General features: G+C 40.0%; 1 protein-coding gene across 1 annotated transcript in view; it reads right to left on the bottom strand.

The window, feature by feature from the left end:
- Window positions 1-11,120, bottom strand: part of LOC132655970 (putative uncharacterized protein DDB_G0271982) — a 31,615-nt gene extending 20,495 nt beyond the window's left edge. Inside the window, exon 1 of the mRNA XM_060390526.1 lies at window positions 11,012-11,120. The gene's annotated coding sequence lies outside the window, so the exon portion shown is untranslated. The remainder of the gene's footprint in view (window positions 1-11,011) is intronic.
- Window positions 11,121-13,161: the final 2,041 nt, after the last annotated feature.

The raw sequence follows: 13,161 nt of genomic DNA on the forward strand, positions 1-13,161 counted from the left end.
CATTCCATCTGACAGCAGCTGACATTCTCCTTTAAAGGGACACTAACCAATCAGGTTTGTGGCATCCTAGGATGCCTAGCAGCAAGTCTAAACCATGAAACAATAACTTGGAATCTCCTTTTAATTCTATGAATATTATTTTCTTGTTTAACAGTGTTCCACTTTTCACTATTTTCCTGGAGGAAAAAAAAAAAGATTATCTGAAGTACTAAAATGTACATTTTCCGTAAAAAATTATTTTGCTTCGGATTTTAAACAAGTAATTTTTAACAAGGAATGGACTTTGTAAAATGTAATTAACGGTGACAAGTGTCAGAAAAAGCATCACTGGGTGTGTTGTAAGTAAAATGGCTTCCACCACAGGATTCGTTCTCAAATCAGATGGTGGCAGAGAAATATAATTTTCCTTGACGGTTTTATGAATTCTCTTTCTAGGACATATGAAGAGAACCAGTCTGGAGTACCAGTAGATGGTCTACTGTGCAAACATGAACAAAACTGCAGCGGATTGGCAAGGTCTAACTAAATGAGGGTTTATCTTTTGTCTTTAATGTAGACACAAAGCAAATGTGGTATGTGAGTGGCTTGGAGAGAAGGCACAACATAAGAGCAAAGAATTATGACAAATGACATTGCACCAGACACGCCGCCGTCCCGGGCTTGAGCCATTTGAGAAGCTATTTTGAATTAATAACGCATGCCATCATGATTACATTTGCTTAGCAGAAACATTTTAAGAAATAACAGCCTGCAGACGGAAACTGAAACAATAGTCCTCTGCCCTTCCGTAGCACATAACTGTCATTTTTCTGCGGCGAGGGTTCAAAGCCCATTCTAACTAAAGCCCAGGTTCCTGTTGGTTAGTGTCTATGTATTCACGTGTGCAACAAAATCAAATTAATGATTTCCCAAGGAAGATATGACACTGAAAACACAGATGTACGGAGACTACATTCTCCAGGAGCGGCCCACGCTGTTGGATCCGAGGCTTCAGAGCTGGAAACGACAAGTCAAACTGAAAGCCAACGGACGAGTGACTGAGCCCGAGAAGGAAGCGATCGCACGCCATCCATTCCCATCTCCCCACACCGCACAAAAGGGTCGGCAGCAACAAAATGAACTCTGTGTAGTCAGAAACTTCTATCCGGGGCTAAGATGACTGGAAAGCAAACTGCCTAGCCAAGTCAGGAGCTGCGAGCTAGCGTGCTGCCATTTGTCCTTAGTTGAGGCAGCTGGAACACCTGGAATCCCACCTGTGGACCACGCAGTGCTTGGTGAAAGGCAGAAAGACGTCGCTCCCAGGGGCTCACCTCTCAATCCTAACCTGCATTTCCACCTTAAATAATTGTAGCAAGCAGCAACAGTAGGTAAGGTGGTCAATGCAATTAAATTCAGAACCTGAATGTATTGAACTTTCTGCAATTATACATGGGTCATCTCTGGACAATATGCTGGCCATCTGGTAGCATCTGTGCCAGTGCCTCTAATAGCGATCCTGCTGTGGCTCGAGGCCATGGCAGGCCGTGCTAAGCAGGTCACATGTTGTGTCTTTCAGCCATATTTAGGTCACAATTTGGGGTAGGAGAAAGCAGGAATTATCTTTTTGCACAAAGGCAATAAAAATGAATAATCCCTTGTAGGTATCTTTTGCTTTGTTAAAGAAATAAGGGTAGACCTTAGAGTTTTGTTCCATTCTTCACCCCAACCTGTACAAAAGAGAAGGGGGGATTCATTCTAAATGTTAAGCATGTGCCTGTAAGTCATCTCCCTGCACCTCAGAAAAGAGACTCTTTAAAGAATAGTAATATGCCTGTTTGTCTTTAATGAAAGCAAAATACAGAAAGAGAAATTAAAAATCTACTAATTAGTCCTTAGATAATGGACAAAATGCAGGCTAACTGGGAAGTTGGGTATATGTAGTGAAATTTGTGGCAGGAAGAGGTGATTTTTAAAATACAACTCTTTAAAAACAGGAATATTAGCAAATTACGCTTTTGTGAATGCTTGCATCTTTAGGTTGGTTGGCTCACAAACTGTGAAAGTTGATAAATAAAATGCTTATGTGTAAACAAAAATGTCTGCAGAACTGAGGAATGAGGTACTGGCTTCCAGAGTAAAATCAAGATGTGAGCACAAAATTAAAGTCTGTTTTAGACCTTCTGATATCAATATAAGCTTTCAGCTTGTAATATTTACTGATTACCTCTGGAAATAAACAGCTCCAAAATGCACATTTTAATAGTGAGAACCTTATAAATACTGCTCAAGTTGACTTGATATAGATTTTAAAATGCAGTATGGATAAGAATGGATAAGACTCGAGTCCGACATAAGCAATTCCAGTTTGACATCAATTAGTGAGTAGCTTTTACTCTTATAGACATATTTATAATGGAAAGGAGTGCATTTAGACTTTAAGGTCCTGCCAACTAATCAATTTGATGAACTAATTGATAATAAATGTTAATTGACAACTAACAGCAGTCAATTAATTGCATTTCAAATGCAGCTCCCGGAAGCTGAGTTGAACATTATTCCAACTCAATCTTCTGAAATAATAGCTCAGCAATGACTTTGCAATAGGCTATAAAGGTCAAAGTGGGCTAGCCTCTTCATGAGTAGGATACCAAGGATGCCAGAGCTTTTGCTTACGTGAGAAACAGCTCATGCCCTAATCACCTCCCCCCTCCAGTGTTGGGTGTCTTTCTAAAAGACAGAGTAGCTTCATGGAAACCCTCCCTGTACTCACTTTGGGTAACCTTATGGAAAATCACTACTGGCATCCAAGAGAACAGCTGATTCTCCTACTTATGCATTATATAGCTTTTCTAGAGCCACTTAACTAAAAGGCAACCTCAATTTTTAGAGTGATTCTATTTGATTACAAAATTTTTGCATTCAAGAAGTGTTTTTTTTTTTCTACGAAGCTGTAGCAAGAAGGTGGTGCCTCTTTTCCTGTGTTCCTATAGTTAGAATCAAATAATGTGTGTGATGTCTAGTCAGTGAATGGTGTAATACTGAGTCCTAAAATTGTTGGAGATTCAAATATTGCTGGATTTAAACAGTTTTGATACGTACAAAACACTACAACTTAATTCAAAAACCATGCCTGCAATCTTCAAATGAAACTTACCTGAATTCTCATCATTCAAAGGTGCTTGAACTTGCTGTCCATTTGACTTCAATTTTTTTCACTCCCTGACTTTTTCATCACTTCTGCTCCAATCCAACTCTTCTGATGGTCCATTGTGGCCATGCCCCCAAATCCAACACAACCCCCCTCTTCACTCTCTATTCTTTTGTATGGCTTCATTTTTCCTTACAATGCATATCACCCCTGCCATGACATCTTCCTCGTTTCTTTATCAAAGAGCTCATTGGGTTAAGTATAATTTCAATGAGGATGACAACATTCACTGTGAATCTTCAGTCCCTAAGCCATACTTACAGGAAGTACTTGGTAGTGAAATAAACCAGTCTGGAAATCATTCCTCCATGTGAATTTATATGACCTGTTCAAACTTCTATTTCAAAGGAAATACACACCCCCTGGTATTCACAGGTGCCACATTCCAAAATGCAACCAACCAAGGATCAAACATACTTAGGGAGAACTGAAGAGATGGGTAGGCAGTTAAGAAGACCCAAGTTCCATTGCTAGCACCCATGTCAAAAATAGCTCACAACCCCCATAACTCCAGGCTAATAGCCCTCTTTTGCACCTGCTCAGGTAACTCCATGTACACATAAATACATACATGTTATTCAGAACAAAAATAAATCTTGAAAAACAGTTAGGAAACAACCACAGCATCTTTACCAAACATGCACAAAGTTTTCTTTCTTGACATTCTCTAACTATTTTATAACAAATATTCATATACTCTTTATATTATTCTAGGATGTTAAATACACCAGAGTTGATATGTGCTGTAGGGGAGAATATGCCAACAATACATGTTACATAAGGAATTTCACATCCAGGGCTTTAGTGTCCACAGAAGGTTCTAGGATATAAAGAATGACCGTGTCTAGCATGGGCTCTATAGTGGGATGAAAAGTAAATTATCATGAGATCTGGAGAACCCAAGTCCAGCCTTTGCTGTTTGTGCCTTGTCACATTGGAAAACAAACAAACAAACAAACAAAACAAAACAAAAACCACCCCATCTCTCTAGGACCTGGTTCTCATAACAGAAATAAAGATCTTGACAGCATGGTCTCCTCACTAGAGGGTCTTCATGATTTTGTTATTAATTTTTCCTATTTGAAAGAAAACAATTCTCCATTGTTCTCTTCTGGACATGGTCTCCCTTGGAAAAAAAAAGTAATAATACAATAGAATCATGTGTGTTTCATCAAGACTGTTACCTCAGAAGTCTTTATGGAGTTAGTAAATGTCACCATAAAGTTAAATAAATGGCAGCTGAGGGAGAAATGGGTAAGGAATACAGGGAGAGGCCAGAGACTTTAAATGAAATTTCAAGTGAGATGTGAGATTCGAAGAGACAGCTGGAGCAAAGAAGCCTCTGACAGGAATAAAAGGAGTTTGGGGGTCAAAGGAATAAAGGGAGAGAACATAAAGGTAAAACGGGGAAGGGAGAGTGAGGAACTTTTCAAATTTTTGGATTCCAAGCAATACCATGTAATTGAGTGGTTTAATTTTAAGAAAAGGGAAGCAACCATAAGTCTGAAAGAGACACAAAATAAACGCCTGTGGGAGTGTGGGTGGGTGAGCTGTGGAGGTGCTGAGATTGTTGTGAGAAACAGTGCCACACTTTCAGGCCGCTTACAATTTCCCAGGCCCATCCAAGAAGTGAACGGAACTCAGAACAAAGACAGGGGCTCTGGTGATGTGAGTTTTTACTTCACTGTTGCTCTCTCTTGGATCAGCTCCAAATCAAACTCCCCAAGTCCCTAATATTCTGACCAGGAAAGACATGGTGACTTTCAAACACAACTACAAGGGGGAACACTCACTTTTTCCCCCCAAATAAATATGAACTAAAAGTTTCTACCTGCTTTGGAAGGCATTTTTGTTGGCCTCTTCCCTATCTTTCATTAGTTACCCTGCTTTGGTCTGTGTTTATGTTTTTCAGGGGAAGCAGGGGGTGAAAGCATATGAGAAGCCAGCCTCATGACCTGAAGTCACTCTTCTATTTTCCTGCTGAATGCTAAGATGATATGCAGATACCCTGGGGTAAGTGGGAAAATCCTATTCCACATGGGAGAGAGCCATAAACTCATAGAATGTCATTGTCACGGGCGAGTTCAGATATTATTTCAATAAACCCCTTTGAGCAACATAATCTATGAGTTTATTAAAAGACCCTGAGGTTTATTTGATGGACTATAAATAATCTATATGCTCTTTCAAACAAAACATTCAGATGACAGAGCAAAGGCATTCAGTTTTCCCTCAACTTCCATTAGGGGTGGATGTGTTTGCTGCCAGCGCAGCCTCCTGATGTGTGTGCTGGGGTTGGATGGGATCCTAATGAGGCTCTGTGACAACAAGCACATCTGGATTTCCACAGCCTCTGAGTGGCAGGTGAGCAACGGGCAAAGCTGTTTCTTCCCACCTTGTCATGTTTTCATTTGTCCTCCTTACTGTTCCTCTAAGGAGCATTATTCACTTCCCGAATACCCCTTGAGATGAAAAACTTGGGCTCAGACCACACCCCCTCAATTCTCTTTCTTTCCCTCTGTCATACTCTTTCTGTCTTACTTTATTTCCCCAGTCCCACTTTCTTGAAATCCTAGAAACTTGAATGATGATCAATAGAATTTATGGTTTCTAATTTATTGTTTCGTATGAACTCAAGACGAACTTTCATCCTCCCTGAGTATAATTTGCTTCTTCTAAGACACATTACAGGTACCTTCCAAATCTCAGAACTCATTCAAAAGCCAGTCTAGAGTCAAAGAGGATACTCTCTCAAAATTGTTCCCTGGTGGACTGAGCCTTTTACAAACAGGATGGGACTTCTTGTATTCACAATTCCCATGTAGCCTAAGCCTGTGATTCTTGTTAGCACAGATTGTAACTGAATGAGTGATGGGGGGAGGGGCAACTGTAAGGTCAGAATAGAAATATGGTCCTAAATACATGAGGCTAGCACCTGCATTTAAAAGGTAAATGCAGGGCATGAAGATAATTATAAAGATAAAAAAAAAAATCTGAGACCAAAAACCAGGAAGCCTTTGGAGAAGAGTGAAGAATGGTAAGAACTGAGCCTAAGTCAGTCATGTGAGGAAAGGATTTGACTCATCAGACAAGACTCTTGAAGGAAATAGGCAGAGTCTTACTTAATAGGCGAACTCCAACACAAGGTCATTATGAAAATATCAACTTTGAACATTAAAAAAAAAAGTACACAACAAAAAGAAGGCTTAGGCCACGTTTCTCACAAAGTAGTTTGTCTTCTTCTATTGATGAGGATCCATCTAGCTCCCTCCCTCCTAAGGCATCCTAATCCATTTGTGGTAAATGGGGCTAATTTTAAAATAACTCTCACCCCTAACATCGACCCAAGACTTCTCAGGATAGGTAGGATATTATGAAGGAGAGAATTCAATCTCCTCATCGGTAAATAAATGAATCTGCAAGCACCAGGCTCATGTCCAACTGCAGAAGTGCTCCACTGAGCTCTGGAAGTTTTTCTGTCAGGTTGGTTGGGATTTTTACTGGGGGGAGGGGAAAGGGTTGTGCTTTTTTTTTTTTAATTTTTGACATTTTAAAAAATATTTTTTTTAATTCTCTCATATATTCCATCCCGGCCACAGTTTCCCTCCCTCCTCTCCTCCCAATCCCCATTTCTCTTTAGAAAGGACAGGTCTTCCAGGGATATTACCCAAACACAGTAGATATGTCAAGTCACAGTAAGTGTAGGTAACTTCCTCTCAAACTGAGGCTGGATGAGGCAACGCAGTAGGAGGAAAGGGTCCCAAAGGCAGGAGGCAGAGTCAGAGACAGCATCTGTTTCCACTGTTAGGATTCCCACAAGAAGATCAAACAACACAACCATAACATATAGGCAGAGTACCTAGGACAGACCCATACAGGTCCCATGATTTTTGGCTCAGTCTCTGTAAACCCCTATGAGCCCAGTTGAGCTGATTCTGTGGGTTTTCTTGTGGTATCCTTGACTCCTATGGCTCTTACGGTCCTTCCTCCCCTCTTCTGCAAGAAGCGCTGCAGTTTTACAGTGCTGTCTCAATTACAAAGTAATTTCAAAATGATAAGAAGAAACATAATTTAATGCAGACAAGATTTTTTTATAATTGATTAGAAAGTACACAAAAAATAATGAATGTGAACAAGAATTTTAAAAACTCTTGAATGTGTTACTAAGGTGATAATTTTGTTGTTTCTGTTGCTTTTCTTTTTTGCTTGATATTGCTGACAACTAAGTGCAGGGCCTAAAGCAGACAAAGCAGACATTTTTTTTTTTTAACTGCTGAACCATGACCCACATCATCACCTGGTTTATTATTATTTCTTACTTTGGAGGCCATAGACTGAAGTAAATGAACATTTGAAAACATTTCCCATTGGTGCTAGGGAGAAAAATAAAGCGGTAAGTTTTAAAATGAGCTTTATGGTGCTAAAGATGGTACCGTGAGCCTTCTAATTTTAGGCAGATGCTCCACCACTCCTCCACATGCCCAGCTCTAAGAAGTAGGTTCCTCTGTGGAGGGTTTGGAAGGAACTGGTCAGATTCTTCCTTTCTCAAGCTTTAATGGGAAGCCCTTCAGTTTCCAGATTCAGACATAAATATACCAACGTTCATGTTTTCAAGTTTTATTTTATTATTTTATGGTCTTTTTTTTTTTTTTTTTGGTTTTGTTGTTGTTTGTTTGTTTTTTGTCTGCCTGTGGGAGAACCATGTACATGCAGTGCAAGCACAGGCCTGTAGGGGGCATCAGATCCCCCGGAACTGATGGAGGTAACAGACAGTTAATGTGAGCTTGCACGTGGGTGCTGGGAGTCAAACCTGGGTCCTCTGGAAGAGCAGCCCATACTCTTAAGCACTGAGCCGGATGCCCAGCCCCAGAGTTCAGATTTTTATCCAGAGGGTTTAGAGTAGTGTTTTGTTTTGTTTTTAACATATTTTGTTACCACAGGTCTAGAAATTGCAAATAATGGTATGATTCTGTGGAGAGATAAATCAGAATGATCAATTAATTGAGTCTTCCCTCATGCATTATATCCTGACTACAATTTCCCCTACTTCCTCTCCTCCCAGTCCCTCCCACCTCCCCTCTGTGACTATGTACTGGGTAGAGAAAGGAACGTTACAGGATCTGAATGAATTCCCTGTGAAGGATCCAGCACACACAGAGATACAGCCACGTCAATATCACTAAGAACAAGTTTAAATCTCATCCCCCGCCCCCCAACTCCTCACCCCGGTACTGGCTGGCTTTGTCTCAACTTGATTAGAAGCTAGAATCATCAGAGAGAAAGAAGCCTCAGTTGAAAAAAAAATGGCTCCATGAGACTCAGCCAGAAAACATTTTCTCAATCAGTGTTCACTAGGGAGGGAGGGCCTAGGCCATGGTGGGTGGTGCCATCCCTGGGCTGGTGTTCTACAAGAAACCAGGCTGAACATAGTTGAGCAAATATCCTTCTTGTATGGTGGAACACACATGGTATATACTCACTTATAAGCGGACATTAGGACAACCATACTAAAATCCACAGACCTAAAGAAGCTAAACAACAAGGAGGACACTAGAGAGGACGCTTCATTCTCATTCAGAGGGGCAAATAAAATAGACACCGGAAGCTGTTGAAGAGAGGTAATAGGACAGGGAGCCTACCATAGATGTCCTCTGAAAGACTCCACCCAATAGGGGGTTGAATCAGATGGTGAACCTCATAACCAAACTTTGGGCAGAGGGCAGGGAATCTTATGGTATATTTGGGAGATAGAAGGAGCTGGAGGGCACAGGAGCTTCATAAGGAGACCAACAATGTCAACAAATATGGGCCCAGGAAGGCCTGCAGGGACTGATGCACCAACCAAGAACCAGGCATAGAGAGGACCTAGACCCCCTGCTCAGAAGTAGCTGATAGGCAGCTCAGTCTTCATATGGGTTCACTAGTAACAGCAGCGTTGTCTCTGACATGATCTCTGTTGCCTGCTCTTTCATCATCTCCCCCTGGTGGGGAGGCCTTGACTGACCACAGAGGAAGAGGATGCAGGCATTCCTGATGAGACTTGATAGGCTAGGGTCAGATGGCAGGGAAGGAGGGCTCCCTCTTTCTGTGGACTAGGAGAGGTGGATATAGGGGGAAGAGAGAGGGAGGGTGGGGCTGGGAGGAGACAAGGGACAGGATATAAAGCAAATAAATTATATAAAAAATTATATATAAAAAATAATTACATTTAAAGAAAGAGAGAGAAAAGAAAACAAGCTGAGCAAGCCAGTAAGCAGCACTCCTCCATAGTCTCTGTATAAGCTCCTGTATCCAGGTTCCTGCCCTGCTTGAGTTCCTGTCCTGGCTTTCTTTGGTGATGAACAGCAATGTACTTCCACACAAGCTAAATGAATGCTTCCCTCCCCAACTTACTTTTTTGTCCTAGTGTTTTCATTGCAGCAATAAAAACACTGACTGAGACATCCCCAAAATCTAAGATACCAAGAATCTGGAAACCTTTTCATTGCTATTAAAAATTATTCCACTGCCCCTGTCCCTTATGAGAAAAGCATAAAACAGGGCTCTGTTAAGGGATGATTAACAAAACACTTAACTGGTATTCTCAAACTGTTGAGAATATAAAAAGAAAAAAAAAGTTGGAAAAATTGCAACATCCAAGAAGACCCTACATGAGGAGATCATGACTAAATTTAATGTGGTATCTTAGATGAGAGCCACCGAAAACAGTATTGGAGAAATGCCAAGGCAATCTAGGTACGCCATGATCTTCAGTTAGTTGTGTATTAATATTGTTTATGTAATGACACTGTGACATCAATGTTGTTGACTGGCACGTGTATTAGTATGCTAGTGTCAAATGGTAATGGGAGAAATTGGGTATGGGGATTTTTCTATACTAGTCTTCTTAATTTTTGTGTATTTTCAACTGTTCAGAAAAAGAAAGTTTACTTTGAAAAATTCATTGTGAATTAAACTTTATAAAGTAATCCATCTTTTATAGAAACCTTTTAAACAAATTAAAAAATATGTTAGCTTTCTAAAACAATACTTACAAGAGCAATCTCATTGTCTAAATCTGGAGTACGTTTTAAACATTGGTTTCTATCCCTGTGAGTGGATTAGTCCTCCTTCCTTTTTGACAGTCTGAAGCAGGTCCCTACTTTGAACAAATTCTCCGCTATTGAGAAACTTGAGGCAACAGAGGGTAACTGAACCATAGAGAGCTTGCACTTACCTCAATATGGCTAGGACCCAAAGGTAACTGTCATATACTATACACAAGTTTTAAGCATTCAAGTAATTATGACTAACTCGTCATGATCTGTTAACTGCCCACTTGCTGCTGCTTGGAACAAATATAAGAAGTACTAAAAATATTAAAAGACCAGTAGGTAAGAAGTTAGGCCTTTGACAATGAAAGGATGAAGCCACATGATCCAACAATACATTCTTCTTTGGTGTTTCTATTGTTGAAGCTTTCATTTGGGAGAGTTAGTTAGTTAGTTAGTTAGTTAGTCAGTCAGTCAGTCAGTTAGTTTTTGGCCTGTGGTTTGTCTTTCCATTACTTACAATCAAGCCTATGTTAGGCAAACACTACACCCCTGAGTTGCATCCCTTAGACCTGCACGACTGTTTAAATCCCCCTGGTTCCATCAAGCAAGTAGGAAGACTCACACATATTAATCTCATCATGCATACACAACTATTTTCTGTCCCTCTGCATTCCATTGACTGGCCTCTAGACTCTATAACAAAAATCAACAAGGCCCAGGAAAATAGAAGCAAGTGACAAAGAGCCAGAGCAAACTAACAGGTTGTTTGGGAAGGTGAGTGTGCACTTACTTTCTAAAGACAAGCCAGTTTTCAAATGCTTCCTCTCCTAAACCCTTGAGACAGCAGCATGAAGACTCCACACAATCAGCTGGAACCCCTCTCAGGCAATATGTTATTAGGGGAGAAAAAAAAGTGGTTTCAGGGCACCAGCAGCAAGCCCCGGCTGGCTCAGCTGCCAGTCATCAATGACGGAGCATCCCCCTTTTGGCAGTTGGCCAGAGGAGGGTGCTCTGTTGTTAGAAGACCGTCCAGGAAAGGGGGGGGAGAGAAATGGGCAACCTCTTTCCTTCCCATCTCCCTTCAGACCTGCAAGGGGAGCCCTTGTGGTGCTTCTTCTTTTGTGTCTCACCCTGTCACTCTCTAGTCTTTGAACAATAGAGACAACAATGGTCTTGTCTGGATGATTTCACAGGCTATTATTCAGACACTCAACTTTTAACATTTCAATTTTGTCATTCTGTTTTCACACAAAAGGTGCACTTCTACAGTATAATGTTCCCAGAATTGTGTCAATGAGCAGTAATAGCTTTCAACATTAAGTTGATCATTAACAACTACATTATCTGAGCATAATCAGTAGCTCAGCCTTTGTGTGATTATGGCATTACTGAATCTGAAACTAATGGGAGGATGCACTCATAACAACATACAAAAATATTTATATAGTAATAAAAGGTAGTGAGAAGCAAACAGTCTGAAACATTAAAAGTGAATAAAAAAATGCTTGGATTTTCTTTCTAACAGATGGGCTTCTGCAAGAGAAATAGGTAAATGATATTGCTACTGCAGCATACCTTTATTATTACAGGTTGTATACTGTCCTTAAACATTCTAGACAGAAGTGACTTCAGCATCATTTTTTTAAAAGCATACTCAAATGAATCTTAATATATATATTTTTTTACATTTATTTAGTTAAGGTAAGTTAGTTTGAAAGAAAATGGCCCCCATAGACCCACAGGGAGTTGCATTATTAGGAGATGTGTTCTTGCGGGAGTAGGTGTGGCTTTGCTGAAGGAAGTGTGTCACTGGGGGTGGGCTTTGAAGTCTCCGCTGTTCAGATCAGGCCAGTGGTTCATGGTCTCTTCCTGCTGCCTGTAGCTCCAGATATGGAACTCTCAGCTGCTTCTCCGACATCATGTCTGCCCGTATGCCGCAGTGCTTCCCACCATGACCATAGTAGACTAAACCTCTGAAGCTGTAACCCAGCCCCAATTACATGCTTCCTTTATAAGAGTTACCATGGTCATAGTGTCTCTTCCAAGCCATAGAAACCCTAACTAAGACAAAAGGGATATGCTCATACCACCTGGTGTGCTTGTAGAAGTCAGAGGACAACTCACAGAAATCGATTCCAGATTTAAAAAAAACAAAAAAAAAAAAAAACTCAGGCTATAATAATTGGTGAGAAGCACCTTTACCGGCTTCACCATATTTTCAGACCCCAAAGTATATATATATATATTTTACTTCACTCAAACATAGGAAAGGAATTCTGTGTCTTGAATACTATACATCTACTGAATTATAAATCTTTTGGCAAAAATTTTTTGACCAGTATGTATAATGTTTCAAACCTGTTCTCACCACTTTCACTTCTTTCATAAGGAATTATTCAGGAAAGGATTGTCTCTATTTAGCAATAATTTAATGGTTGTGACCATACAGCATGCACAATGGGTTCAAGGACATAGTCACAATAACGACACTGAGCAAAGATGTGTAGGCAAAAGTCCCAGCCTTAATGGATTAACTCTTAGATGAGAAGGGGTCTAGTTATGAGGGAAAAACCACACTGTCAAAGAACCAAATCAATGCTTAGGTAAACACCGAAGAGGAAATACAAATATGCAGTTCCTAATCTTCAATAAAATGGTCATTTTTTTTCATAAATCGATCCTTTATACAATTTTGAGCTCAGAAATAACTCATAATATCATAACAGTGCTAACTCTACTGTTAATTATCACATTGGGTACACGAGGCCATTTCAAATGTTCAGAGACAGAAAGATGGTTAAGTCACTGAGAGCTACATTTTTATTCTCAATTAAAGATAAAGCTATTTCTTGTGATATTTGCCAAAATAGTAATAACAATTTTAAATCGTATATTAATTAAAAAATTGGTTATGATTACATATTGACTAGAGAAATTATC

Source organism: Meriones unguiculatus, chromosome 8 (genome assembly GCF_030254825.1).
Source record: "Meriones unguiculatus strain TT.TT164.6M chromosome 8, Bangor_MerUng_6.1, whole genome shotgun sequence".
Lineage (NCBI taxonomy): Eukaryota > Metazoa > Chordata > Mammalia > Rodentia > Muridae > Meriones > Meriones unguiculatus.